Source organism: Sander lucioperca, chromosome 1 (genome assembly GCF_008315115.2).
Source record: "Sander lucioperca isolate FBNREF2018 chromosome 1, SLUC_FBN_1.2, whole genome shotgun sequence".
Classification (NCBI taxonomy): domain Eukaryota; kingdom Metazoa; phylum Chordata; class Actinopteri; order Perciformes; family Percidae; genus Sander; species Sander lucioperca.
This window is the reverse complement of record NC_050173.1, coordinates 26,294,522-26,309,529: the sequence shown is the minus strand read 5'-3', so window position 1 is coordinate 26,309,529 and position 15,008 is coordinate 26,294,522. Positions and strand designations below refer to the sequence as shown.

The following is a 15,008-nucleotide window of genomic DNA, read 5'->3' as shown; positions in this document are numbered from 1 at the left end:
CTCATTTATGTGTAATTTGTTCAATAAAAGCATGTCAAAAATGATCTATTTGATTTCTTTATTCAGTGGGAATAGGCTATTCAATGTTTAGGTTCGCAAAGAACCTATTAAAGCACTAAGACATGGGAACAGTATAGCTAACATTCACATTTGAATATTTATCGCAAGTCATATCGTCATCGCAATATTAAACAATGTTATCGCACATCGCAGCTTTTCCTCATATCGTGCAGCCCTACTATCGAAGTTGTGAGGCATCCTGCTGGTGTTGGTTAAGGACACAATGTGACCATTTCTCTCCTGGCCTCTGTCTATCCCTGCAGGCATAAGAGCCCATCATGCAATTACCCACCGCAGGCCTGCAGTGGTCCCCGAACAATCAATAACTACAGTTCACTGGCTGGAGCTTCCAGCAGTGTTATAGTTCTGACACTAAGTACTACAGCAGGTTGCAGAGGTGGGCTGGAATCAGAGAGGGGCAACAGTTTTGTGAGTAGCACCAGATATCTTCAGAGGCCATGTTGGCAGAACAAGATCTGACACTTTATTAAACAAAAATAAAATAAAAATGTTTGTATTCATTTCAGTCACATATGAGTGCATTTTGAGCATGAGTCTGGACAAAGTTTCCAAGCATATAAAGAACATTTGGTTTTCATTTTCTTATACTCAGCTACCCTTTTTCTCAGAGCTGTCATTTTTTTTTTTTTTAACCTTTGGAGCAATATGCACTTGCTTTATTTGTGAAGTCACGGACGCACCAAAGACAGCTCAGCTAAGTAAATATAAACTTTTTGCTCACTACTGTTTTTTCTCAAAATCAGTTTGTAGCCACATGAAGTCGGCTGTGTGTCATGCAGTGTTTAGCAACAAGAGGATTTTAAAATGATGAAAAATACATAGGGTGAAAAGGTCTCATAGATTGAATTGAATAAGGAAACATTTGTTCAGCTGTGCAGAGCCTTGCCTGACTGACAGCTTCACATTTTACAATGTTATATCACAAATAAGAAAAGAGGATATTCCTGATATACAGGCCTTAACACATGGCTCAAGTTAGACATTTGTCAGTATATCGTCAGCGATTGTAGGTGAATAAGGATAATTACATATTGTAGCATGTCGATTTAATGAATATACAGTTGTGTCTAATTGTTGCAGAATTTAATCATGGTTTCCAAAACTTTCGAAAACAGATCATTCGGTAATACATAAAATGTGCACAGCAAAGATAATCCGCACATCTTCGCTAGAGTCTTATTCACCAGAATCACTAAGGGCGTTTTCACACATGAAAGTCCGGACCAAGGTCCATGTTTTTGTTACATTGTATACATTTGATCCGGTAAGTTTTGGTTTCACACTGCAGTTATGCAAGCGCACTAAAGATCTAATGACAAAACTACGTCCTGCCGTCATCACATACGTGAGCTGCGTCTCCAGATACTTATAATTGATTGGTTTGTAGACGGGCTTCTATCCTCTCGTATCCTGTCTCTGTGTCCGAGTTTTTTCAACTGACTGCTGCTCTCCCCTACTGCCCCACCTCTTTTTGTTTTGTTGTGATGTTGAGAAGCAAGACACAGGAACTTTCTTTCTGGAGAATTTATTCAGAGACAAACGGAAACCTACACTGTACATTTACTACCACTTAACAAATAAACTGCTGATGTATTCTCTGCTCTGATAGCCGACAGCTGTCTGCTCTGAACGCATTCACCGTCACTCTCTCATGTAGCCTACACACTAAGCACCGAGCTGTTCCTTAAAGGAGCTTCCCCGGTCTTGTAACACAAGGAGAGTCTGCCAGAGCTTCTTGCATTTGGTCCGAAAGTCCGAACCATCCAAAAAATGCTTTCACACTATAAACAAACGGACCATGGTTCAGTTTGGTCCGGACCGAGACCACCTCTTTTTATCGGACCAAAATTTGGTCTTTTGATCCGGACCGTGGTCAAACTAAAAAGTCCGAAAGTCTGGACCAAATAAGATATGTGTGAAAACGCCCAAGACTCAGAATCTGTATGCAACGGGACAAGATTTTGGTATCGGAAGCGTTCTGGTTTCTGTTTGTAGTCCATTTGTCGTCCGAGTAGTATTGACCAATCACGTTTGAGCGGGCTTTGGTTGCATGCAGATAAACAGTCCGTGTGGGACGAAAAGAAGCGGAACGCACTGGTCTTTCCGTTACCTCAAAGATCCTCACTGTGAAAACTGTTTGCTATTGGTCAATGGTGGGAGTCTTTTTAAAAGTTCAACAAATTTGTACTTACTGTGAACAAATTGCAAGTGCAAAGTATCCGTTAGCCGTTGCACCAACTTGACCTAATCAAATTAAATACATGTAATTTTCTCTGCTAGCAGTGTATTATCTTGTTGTTTTATTGCTTTATTCAACGTTGAATCTGTACACATGAATTGGTAACCAATAGAACAAATATTGCCTCATACATTTTGTGTTACAATCATTAATTCATCCAAAACACTAAAAGCCCTTTTTTTTGGAGGGTTATGTTATTGTGTAGTAAGCAATCATAAAGCTCAGTTGTGATAGGTTGCAGCTCACGGCCAAAGTACAGCAAATAAAGTCACAGACGCATGGAAGCTATGACACAACATAGGAGTATAAAGCGTCTAAGGCCATTCTTATTTATTATAACTACATCGACAGGCAATGTTTCACCCCTGAGTTTAAAGCAAGGTGGCGACCGCTGCAAATCAAAAACAAGGCTGTGGTCATTATTTCCATGGGGTCACTCACAGGCAGTTCCTAAACTGGACAAACACACCCTGAATGTTAACACACAGTCTGTGATACAGATGATACAGCCTGAACCTTTCCAGTCATGTGTAACAAATCACATTCCCATATGGGTTTACAAAAGTCAAAGCGCAGATGTGCCTCATGGTTATTGTCCAGTTCATAACACACACATTTATCACTGTAATGCTTACAGATGAATAGACCTTAATTGAAACCGATTTGAAGAATTAAAAGATGTTCATTATAGATTTACACTGTCTAGTATATGTAATGCACGATTTACTGTCATTCTGTGGAGAACTGTTCAGGGATTAATTAACAGCCATATTTTCACAAAGATACCATATAAATATTTTTATTGTGTGTACTAATAACTGATACACACATACACATACACTAAAAGCCAAAGTATTATAAAGAAAGGACATTAATATTTCAATGAGTTAAATGTGCCTTGAACAAAAATGATCTAAAGCAAGGTATCCACTTCAAGCCACGCCGTTGTATCCTCCTTTATGAATGAGACATCCACTTTTTGTAAGGCATGGATACCCGGCCTGAGCCCGACGGGTCCCGATGGTACCCGACGGGCCGGGTTCGGACAGATATTTAGAAATGAGGGTCGGGTTCGGGTCGGGCTCGGTCACATCAGCACGATATGGCATTTGTTGTAAAATGGTGCTGTGGCTTCTTTAAGAGAGCTCAGTGCGTGTGTAGTGGGCAGAAGAGAGACAGAGAAAGAGGAAGCAGACGTGTAGATGTGACCGGAGCAGAGTTGGTGGAATAAGTTTATGTTTTGTACACAGTGTGTGCGGTGTCCGAGATAAACCCCAGACTGAAAACCAAGTTCATTCATTTGCTCACCAGAAATGGGATTTTCCACACAAACAAACGTACATGTCTGTGTCATTAGTGTGAGTCTTAGTCTGTCGGATGCGGGCTGGACTCGGACAGAAAAATTCGGCCCGATCCGGTCTCTAACTTGTTGTGCACCTGACATCCCTCCAAGTTGTGAACAGGAGTGAGTTAGCATGTTGCTATAACAGCTGAGGTAATGTTAAAAAAAACACAAAACCTGAGTAAAGGTTAAAAAAATCTAATAACATACGGCAGACATTGTAGAATAATTAGATTGAGATGAGACAGCTGTACTTTCAGTCCCAGATGCAGTTTTCTCAGATTGTATTCGATTAAACAGCAACATCAACACAAATTAACTTATTTCCTCACACACCCATTCCTTCGTCTCCTTTCAGCTCTCTCCTACACTCCGCCACACATCTTTTCTTATCTCTTCCTGCAGATGTGTGTTTTTAAGGACAGGCGTCTTCCATCTTTAATATTTTCTGAAAGATCTCTTTTAGACCCAGGGGAGAGATAAAGCAGTTTTATTCCTTAAATGCCTCTTACCTATTATTATGAGAATGACATGCAGTTTAATTAGCATGAAAGCTAGCAGAGCGCGCAGCAGCAGCAGCACAGGCAGGACACAACAAACCTCGTCTCTTTATCCCCCAGGTTTTAAACTCCTCTCTCTGCTTCTCCAAACATCCGTCCCAAATCCAAATAACCAGGTTCATGCTTCTTCTTTGCTGCTTCGGTTTTTATTTATTTATTTATTTTTTTATATGTTGTGCAGCAATGTGTGGTGGGGCTCCCCTGATAATCCAGGAGAGGTAAGACTTAAAAGGCCTCACACTGTGCCCTATTTAGAGCACCACTCATGTAGAAACAGAAGATACCTCATACCTCTTCCTTAAAAAGGCACAAGCAAGTCTAAAAGGTTTAAGGCATTCTGTAAATGGAGACACATATTTCAAGCCCTGATAAGTTCCTATTTGTAGTAGAAAGCCTCTCCATGTAGGTTTAAGGCTTTGGGAAGTTCACTTCAGTGCAATTCTGAGATTAAAAGAATTATGCTTATATATTAAACCTGCAAAAACTGATTTTTTTTTTGGCCACTTGGAAACGAGACATCAATGACATATCACCTTTAAGTTAATACTACAAACTTTTTAGCAAACAGTTCAGCAGTTACAGAGCAACACTACCATTAATTTAGAGTCGTTTCTGGCAACTTGTTGAATGTAAGTCCAATATTAACCCTCTTTTTGCTCTGTTTTTGGTCTCTACCAACTCCTGAGGGAAATATCTGACTCTTTATCAGCTACATGCTCCACTATGTTTCCCAGCTAGTCTCTAACTGTGTCTGTCTGCTGTTTGATGCTGAGCAGGTACTGTACAGTAGGTTTCTACAGCTTTTTCACCGAAAATAGCTGCCTATGGTGGCTGATAACGACGCTGTAAGAGCGATGAGAGTGAACAATAACAATAAAGTTTTGAGCTTGGAGAGCTAAACTATGCGCTAAAACTCACTATGCAGTAAAGCTCTGTAAAGCCGTGGGGAACTGCAGATTCAGGTGATAATTCTCTGTAGGTTCATCACTACAAGGGACCCCTTTCACATTGTCACATTATTTTCAAGTTGTCATGTGATACATTGTTATTGTAAAAATATCAATTTGTATCTGCAGTTCATACTGTGCAGTGCAAAAAGGCTGCATGAGTAACGCTTACTTAGGACGGACACTTTTTCTGTACACAAACATGCTCTTTACGTCATATTGATTTAATGAAGGATATAAATCAATACAGAATCTCAACGGATTGTCCAAGTGAAGATGAAGTTGTTTTTTTCCCGGCTGAATGTGAAAGCTGAAGTAAAAACTTGTGAGAGGAATCAACTCAGTTAGGGTCATAAGTCATAAACTAGCATTTATAGCATCAAAATGATGTTCATATTAATGGAATCACCACAATTTGTCGTGAAGCTCGTAGAGGCTAAATGCATAGGCACAAACTTCAACTTTGGTGAACTTTATCACATAAATTTGCAGCATTTACCAATTCCAGAAAAATCCAAGCATACCAAAATGCGTCATTACAAACCACGCAAGAGCGCTTACTCTGTTTATTGGTCAGATGTGTCTAGGGCGGGAGCAAGAAAGTAAATACAGGAAGAAGGTCCTGTGTTCTGGACTATTGAATATTTCTTGCATCTCCATGGTCAAACCTGCTCATTTCATTTAAATAATAAGACATTGTTTTGCGAGCGACGTTACTACGTCTGCTCTGGTCACCGAGACTTCGCTCTGCTCTGCCGGCGTATGCTTCAACTTTAGCGGTGGCTGGTTTGATCACAGAAATGCAAGTGTCTGCGAGCTTGACTGCAGTCTATTTCTGTGAGCGAAACATTGCAAGATGCTACAGTTTGCATGTTCTGCCGCAATCGCAGATTGCAAAGCACACCTAACCACAGGAGCCATTTAGCTCAGACTTGAGAACACAGTTGGTGCGGTTCTAGGTTGGATCACGTTCTCACCACAAACGAACCGCACCAGAGTTTGATTAAAAGCTTACCAAGACCACCTCATCAAGCAGGTCTTGGTACGCTTGTTTGGTCTGCTTTTGTTGCGCATCGAGTGCGATTGCTGTATTCACACCTGCCCAGACAAACCGCACCATGGGGGAAAACAAACTCTAGTGCGATTCAACCGAACTAAATGAAGCAGATGCGAAAGCCCCCTTAGAATATGGGAGTCCAAAATTGAAGTTATTATATTAGTTGTGTTGTACCATCCAGTTCTAGTATAGAACCCTGATCTGCCAGAGTATTAACTGCTCTAAATAAGCGATGTGGCATCGTCTGCAGTCAGTTGTGAGACAGGAGGCAAACATAAAAATGCCTTCCCTTAAATTAACTGACAAATTAAGTTTTACTGTCTGGTAAGTTTACATGTACAAGTACATCACCAAGCTTCAAGCTCCATCGATTTCACAAATGAATTTCGCTGTGCTACTCTGTGGTATAACCAAGGCAAAAACATAGATACATTTCAGACAATGGGACACACAAAACTAACAGTGTTTTGGTTACTATTGTCAGCAGAGACAACCACAGTGATTAAGCAGCCCCTGGTTTATGTTCAATAATTTAATATTACCATTTTATCCTCAATTTATGATCCTCACGCTACTTTATTTCAGGACACATGCATCTACAGAGAAACACTATTACACACATAATCCTAAACTGAGGCAAATGAAACATGATTGTGATCACACACACACACACACACACACACACACACACACACACACACACACACACACACACACCGAACAGAACAACAAAGTGGCTGCTGAGCTCAGGAAGCAATTGTCTTTTAGCCTGTGCAAATACATTAGCTCAGAGAACTGCACTTTAGTGACGGAGCGTGTGCATTCACAAGTCATCTTTCCTAAAAGGTCAGCCAGCGAGAAACAAAGCTAACCATTCCCCACTATGAGCTATATTCTGTTATGTATTGGTAAAGTATTGAGCAACATACATGGCTGGGTTAGCTCAGTTGGTAGAGCAGGCGCACATATGTAGAGGTTTAATCCTCGACGCAGAAGGTCCAGGGTTCAAGTCTGACCTGTGACAATTTCCTGCATGTCTTCCCCCTCTCTCTACACTTTCATATCTAGCTGTCCTATCCATTAAAGGCGGAAATGCCCAAAAAATTATCAAAACTAAAAAAAATATGAGCAACATATTTCAGGCCTACGGACAACGAGCCAATGGAAATTACATGGTCCATTTTTGTGCTGTTGTAATCCATACTCTCCAGTTTTCCAGATAGCAAGTCAATTAACTCTTAACTTGCTTGGGATGCCGCACCCGTGTCTCTACAGGATATATTTCTAGTTTAAACTGAGCCAGTGAGATTATTTCTATCTTCAGTGTAGCTCTCCCTCAGTCAAATGTTTGTATATAATGTTCAAGCGGATGAATCAAAACATACATTTTGATATCCAAAAACAGCAGTTTACATTTGTTTAACTGATAATCTGAGAATACAAGGATCTGCGAGTGTTGAGCAAGTTTGAAATCGCAATTGTTTAGTTTTTCTCCAATTATTCCCCCCTCTCTATGTGCGTATCTGTACCTCAGCCAATTTGACAGCTGCTGCATCTCCATTCAGTTTATTATTTATTTGTTTCACCATTAGTTGCTGCCCATGTAACAGCTGTTCCTTCAGACGCCCACAAAGCATTAAAATGACTATGACTATGACAATTTGCAAGATATACAGAATTCAAATAAGAGTCAAACACCACAAGCAACATTAATGTTAGCAGTTGACACCTACAGTAATAAGACAAATTCAGCTGGAAGATGAAGAACCTTTTAAGGTCTTTTTTTTATGACTGAAACTGGGAGGAGAAAAAGGCAGATTAGATGTACATTGATTAGGCTGAATTATAATAGGATAAGTTGTATACAGCAGTATGAACTAAACCTGTGTTTCACTGTAGCTTGGAGTATCTTATTCTCTCATTCTCTGACTGACGAGCTGTTCAGTCTCCCCCCGAGGAGACCTGTTATGCTCCATGTCACCATCAGGGCAGATTAATTATTTGTCTCCTTCCATTAGCAGGGTGGAGATAATGAGACATGGCAACTGAGAGTTCAACACAGTGGCATAGACATCGGCTTGAATCAGGAGGACTGTTAATCATCATGGGAGCACATTTCCAACGCTGCTGTCATTTCTCTGACTCTCCTAATTTGTATGGAGGGGAAAGCTATGAATTACTTTTAAATGCCTCTTAAGGTCCATTATCAGTAACTGGAGGAGCAAGTTGCCTCATATTTTTCTGCATATTATTTTGAATGTAAGAACTTTCCTTTACTTGCAGAGACAAGCAGAAGTAAAGCATATCCCGCTTATGAACAGGCTGGTAAATCACATATCAAATGATGACAGGGAACTGCAACACGTCTTTATATTTATGCAAATCTAATTAGGTGGGTTTAAATACCTGACAGACACGCATGACATGTTTCTGTTCACACTTAATTCATTTTTTAGTTGTGAAAACATTTGTGAATTTAAAGGTATCAGTGTTAATAAGTAAGATCAATATGTTGATTTAGCAGCATTTATTTAAATCACCCAAGGTGCCACATCACTTATGATTTTTGCAACGTTTTAATCAAGAATACCGTAGCGCAATTGTCTTCTTTCACCTTGTATATACTTTCTGCCAGATTGCCTTAAATGTTTAACATTAGACCACTGGCAAACTTTCACGTACACACTCTTGTCCAATAAATCTTTTAGCACTGTCCGTCTGTGGGTGTACTCAGCTAGGTGTGGGCGCTGGGAATTGAATCAGATTACTTCACATGCCATTACGTGGAGAAGGTGAGAAACAAATCCACCTGCCCAGTTGTTGCTAACACAATATGCACTCCATCAAACAGGTCCAGTCGGGGCACAATTTAGAAGGTAGAGGACACCTCTTGTGCAAATCAAGATTAATATTGCAGGGGTGTCTCCACTGTTAGGCGTTGATTGCCAATGCATCTTGTAAGAATCCAATGTAGTGGCTGCAAAGTGTTTAATTTCATGCACTAAACCTGCTTTGCATACAGTCTGCATCCTGGTTTTTCTTGTACAGCTATTTTCCCCCAACTTGTCTAGATTATTAAGGATTCCAGACATCTGCACAATGTAAGACTGGCATTTATCTCCAATAATTTTTTTTACATCCAGAGAATGCATGAAGAATCTCTGACGTCTTTACTCCTTATATTAAGTACCTCACATTGTGTTACCAGTTTCTTATCCTTGACCGTTTTAATAAAGTCTTCTCAACAATAATACAGCCATATCTATGTATCACCATGCTGAAGTACTGCCTGTCAAATATGACTCCAGCATCATTTCCATTGTTCCTAAATAACAGAGCATTCACATGCATTGTGAGTTATCCGGGTTGGTAAATTTGCACTGCGATCATTTCAGGATTGTGTACGAAGTCCCCGCAGTCAGAATCAAATCTGTTAGGCAGTCGGTCTTGTATTATGCATTCAACAGTAGATCCTCATCAGACTGGTTTTGACACCAGATGGCCGCTATTTGTGAATCTACGTTAACATATTTAGTGTTTCTATTCATTCAGAATTCAAGGTCAAGGTAAACTTTTTATCCCAAAATAGGGAAATTTGGATGGTCAAGGTGCACATACATAAAACCTTCATAAAACCGATACAAATTTAAATAGTGCTATAAATAAATATAAACATTCCATATGCCATTCCCCCCCTTTCATCCAACCTAACACACACCTACCCATACACACACTTACACCCTCACTCCGGCACACACTCCCACAGACACACGTGTGACACTACGATGTGCAGTGGGCTACGTGATCCCTGAGAATGTGAACAGAATTTTCTACTCATAGCAGTCACTTCAAAAATCCGTTAACACAACAAAGTAGTTTATTCTTACATCAACCATGATGCTTGTTTTCTTGCTTTTATTAGACTGAAGGCACTTTAAACCACAGACTGACACTCACCGGCACTCAACCACATTGCCAGACAGGAATTTTGGTATCGGCAGGGTTCGAATTATGATTTCATCTTTGTGGGGGTCTCTTTAAAAAAAAAAAAAAAAAAAGTAGTCTATGAGCAGCAAATTTTGAGCATTAAACATTTCATTTTCTGCATTCAGGTGAATTTTTATGCACATATTTACCTTTTTCTGAATCAATTTATGCTGGAAATATCTTTATGTACATGGAAACATAGATTACAATCCAAATATAAAAACATAATGGAATATATTACAAAAGGCTGTCAGGCATTCTGTATTGCTATTTATTCTCCTGTAGATCGACTGTCCTAATTATATCTGAGTCAGCACACATGTAGCCTAGAGGCATAATTTACTCCTCCCTCCTCTTTTGCGTCTTTTGTTGGGGAAGTAACCTCCTTAAATGTGCACATGACAATTATTCACCTCAATGATACATGAATTCATTTTAATGAATTAATAAACCCCTGGACTGTAATATTTCAGATGTTTGAGCAAGATTTCTGCTCATGTTCAAAACTTTGTGCACATTCAAAATATAACTCATCTGTGCTCTCTGAGATTTGGAGGAGTCGTGATATTTTGAGAAAAATAAAGTTATAATAGGCTATTACAAGAATAAAGTCACAATATTTCTGAAAATAATCTACCTGCATCATAGTCTGTTGTGCATTACGCGTTTCTTACGTGACCTTCTGACAGACTCAGAGCCCCGTTTGGGTCTCTGAATGAGAGAAAGTTTAGGGAAGTGGCTGCACGCTGCTCTACATCGGGGGTGGGAAACCGAAACTACTGCAGAAATTCACGGAGCACAAACGGGACACATCTACCGCAGCATGCCCACAGCAGAGCGCGTCCTTTATAAACCTGAAGCTGCACAGACCACGGAAGGCGTGCTGCAGCAGCTCAGTGGTCTGTGCCGCTGCTCGTCTCTGTTTTTACAGCGAGAGTGGACACTAAGCGACGCACAGGTCTGCTTCAGAGCTCCGTGTGTTTGGGAAAAGTGCTTTATTTGTGATTTAAATAATGGTGCTGATGATTTTTATAGACCTCCACAGGTGTATGATTTTACTGCTTTCATGGGAGCTCATCCTCTCTCTATGGGAGCTCAGCTCCCACTGGCTCCCACGTAATTCGAACCCTGGGTATCGGATTTTTCTGAGCGTGGTATATAGATAGATATATTTCCTAAAATGTCAAACTTTTCCTTTTAAACAAACTATATGCCGTGTGCAGCGGGTAAAGAAAACTTTACAGAAATTAAAAAACACTATCATTGGAAGTCTTCCAGTCTTCCAATCCACCACTGCCATACCTCTAGGGCTATACTACTTTACTATCTAATTAGAAAACTATACCAAGTGTGTAAAATGGAGTCTGTTATTGCCAAAGTTCCAAAATTCTCTTTTTTCTAAAATAATTGACAGTGTTTCTTACTGGGCCAGAATCTTCTACTGTACAAGTTAAATGGACTAATGCAGACTCACATGGAGCAGCAGTATGTCAACTCTGTGGTGTCTCTTAGTTTTGGTACAATGTGCTCCATTAATAGTTTGTAAACCGTGTCAGTAATAACTTTGACGTAAGTGGTACACTTAAAATAAAAAGTTTTATTCTGAGCAGAACTTCCAGCCCCGTTATATCTAATCCACTCTCTCCACACTCACTGATCCACTCAGCTTCCCACTGTTTGAGGAGGATTGACGTGTGATTTTATTCCTCTCCAGCATACAGTATAAAGACATAATGAGAATAAGATACCATAGTTTACTTCACTAAAATAGGCAATTTCCTAAAATCACTTTCTTTTTGTTTCTTGCAAATGAGCAATTTGTTGTGAAAACATTTTCTCCTCTTTCTCATTTTCTCTAATTAGTGGGATAAGAAGATGAGCGCATCACTGCGAGAAACTGACTTCTGCAACACTGTTGGGCGATCCCGATAATATCTTCACATTTGCACAGCATTCACATTCAGCTTGGATTTCTCCAAGTACTAAGCAGCCTCACTGCACAATATCCAGCATCTAATTTGGTCATTTTCTAGCATTTAACCAAAACATAAGCAGATTTTCACCCATCACAGCCTTCAGGAAGGCCACTGAAATGGTCACTACTGGGGCGGCCTCTAGCTCACCCAGTAAGAGCGTTCGCCCCATGTTGGCTGAGTCCTGCAGCGGCCAGGGTTTGAATCCGACCTGCGGCCCTTTGCTGCGTTTCATCCCCTATCTCTCTCTCCCCCTTTCATGTCTATCCACTGTCACTATAATAAAGGGAAAACCCCCCAAAAAAAATAATCTTTAAAAAAAAAAAAAAAAAAAAAAAAATGGTCACTACTTCTTGTCTACTACTTAGTCTCTTTTTTTAATCTTTGTGTTGTTGCTTGTTGCCCACATATTCAAGTTGCATTAATAAAACTATTTTCTGTGTACACTACAGTATCCATCTGAGACATCCAGTAGCATTCCACAATTATTGGTGAACCATTTAAACCTCCAGTAAACCTGGATGCCAAACTTTAAGTATGTACCACAACATGTGTAGCATGAATAAAAACAGTTGTACATTAGTACTGGCCATTAAAGTTAAATCCTTAAGATTTCGGTCCTGGTACCATGGTAACAGCAAGTGAGGATTAACATTAGATTAGACTACTTAGTTTACTACAGAAGAGCAATTATTGTATGTATTAGTGCAGCTAAACAAAGACATTGTTTTTAATAAAGTCAGTAAAAAAATAATTCCAACTGCAATCGATGGAGCGAGCAGTTTTCCACACAACAGCAGGACACGTAGCAGGATTGATGAAAGGTTGCAGTCAGCCCTAACCTCTTTTACCCCTTCCTGTTACTGCTTCACAATAAAAGCCACCTCCATATTTCTCTTTTAGGAGGAGCAGCACAAAAAATATTGTCTTAGCATTAGGACTGGGCGATACGGCCAAAATCTTCTATCCACACAACATTATTCACGATATAGCATGTTTTCTGGTAATTCAATAAATTAATAGTCTATATGAAATAACCATACGGTTAGGCCTATTTTTGTGTATGTGTGAATTAAATACTTGACAAATGAAAACTACTCAGTATTTTCTCATTTTATTAACAACTTTAGTGCAAAATGAACATAGCGTGAAAGGATCAGGGCAATAGAAATTATATGGAAAAATAGATGCAACACACATTTTTATTTAATTATGATGATATAGTCATATCGCCCAGCCCTTTTTTTGCATTAGCAGTAACTTACTGTAATGCAGCCCTGACTGTAGACCCTACAATGATTCAATTAAAAACAATTATGCTGGATTACATACATGCATCATGTCCTGTGAATCCCCTGTGCATTTGAAGGCCATTTGAATCCAGCTCAGGAATGTTAGTCTTTTAAGCACAGTTGCAAAAGTTTTAGTTACTTTTATTAACATATAGGACACATTGTTCAGTAACTTTGAGGTAAATCTTTTAAAAATACAACAGAAGAAATTATATTATAATTATACTTTTCAAGCCTTAGAAAAAACTATAACAAATACTGTCTTACATTAGTACAATAACAACTGATCCACAGACATCTCATCTTATCTCAAGTCTAACCTTTCAAAGAAAGCATTCGGAGGATGAATGACACTCTGTGAGCCCGTCTTTTGTGTTCTGTTTGACGAAGGGGACTTTTGTGTCATGCACACGAATACCTGCGGCACCCTAAATAGCAATGCATCTATTCAACCCTTTGCCCCTTTGGGGAGACATTCAATTTAAAATAAAGAGGAAGCAATTTCACATACACCCACCAGAAAATGGCATTTGGATCTTTGGCAAATGCCATTTACAATCAAAAAGTCTGCAGTACAATTAGAAAGCAGACTTTAGATACTCTGATCATTCAACTTGAGATAATTAAATGCCTCATTTTTTATTATGACAAGAGGTGGACAATGAAAGACTGACAGACAGTCTGGGTGATGGAAAGAAGCGAAAAAAGGGCGGTGATGTTAATTTTGGGTATTGTTAAGTTTCCAGGTCTGTGTTAGCGGCGGCTGAGATAATAGCCCTGCTTCTGCACGGCCTAGTTGAGCACTCCAGGCTGCAGAAATCAAAACGATTTTTTAAAAAAAGCCCGAGAGAAACGGGTTATGAAAGACCATAGTCTTCTAAATAAGAAAAAAAAGCCTGTGGGTTTTTAAAAGTAGTATTCATGTCTTGGATAAGTCGAGGATGTTTGAGTAAAAAACAATTACTTTGGAAACTGAGGCAGTTGTAACATAACTCATTTAGCTCTTTAAACTCCTTTCGTATTTTGGAAAACAAATCCTTTGACATATTTCTTGCACTGAAAGAGAAACTCTCCATTGAGTTATTTAGTTACTGTAGTGGCATTTCTGCATTTATTAATTCATTTCAAAGTAAAGAGAGACAAGGGTGAATCTTGATATGGATTTGAATCCAAGATGCGGTTGTGTGCTCTGAAGCTAATGTGTGTGAATTACATCAGACCATATTTGAGGGAGATTCATAATTAAGACAGATTTTCATGTGAGATAGCAGTTTGCTTGCATTAAGTTACAGAGCTTTCAAGTCAGGACAAATACATTTAGACATATTGCATAGAGAACTATTGAATAATAAAATCATCACCAGTCATCGTAATGTCTTCATAATGACTTTCTTAGGACAGGTTCTCTAACTCTTATAAAGGGCATTTTTACTATTGGTTATCAGTCCTAATTTTTCTCAAAAGGTTTATAATCTTTCCCTATCAACAGCCAATAGTTTCACTTTGGCTGACATTAGCAAACCAGTACTT

The 15,008-nt window shown here is 39.3% G+C and overlaps 1 long non-coding RNA gene across 1 annotated transcript in view; it reads left to right on the top strand.

The window, feature by feature from the left end:
* The window catches only part of LOC118495053, a 28,892-nt gene extending 15,459 nt beyond the window's left edge, over positions 1-13,433 (top strand). Inside the window, exons 2-5 of the long non-coding RNA XR_004897354.1 lie at positions 504-520; positions 7,220-7,229; positions 8,517-8,521; positions 13,424-13,433. This is a non-coding gene — a long non-coding RNA (uncharacterized LOC118495053). The remainder of the gene's footprint in view (positions 1-503; positions 521-7,219; positions 7,230-8,516; positions 8,522-13,423) is intronic.
* Positions 13,434-15,008: the final 1,575 nt, after the last annotated feature.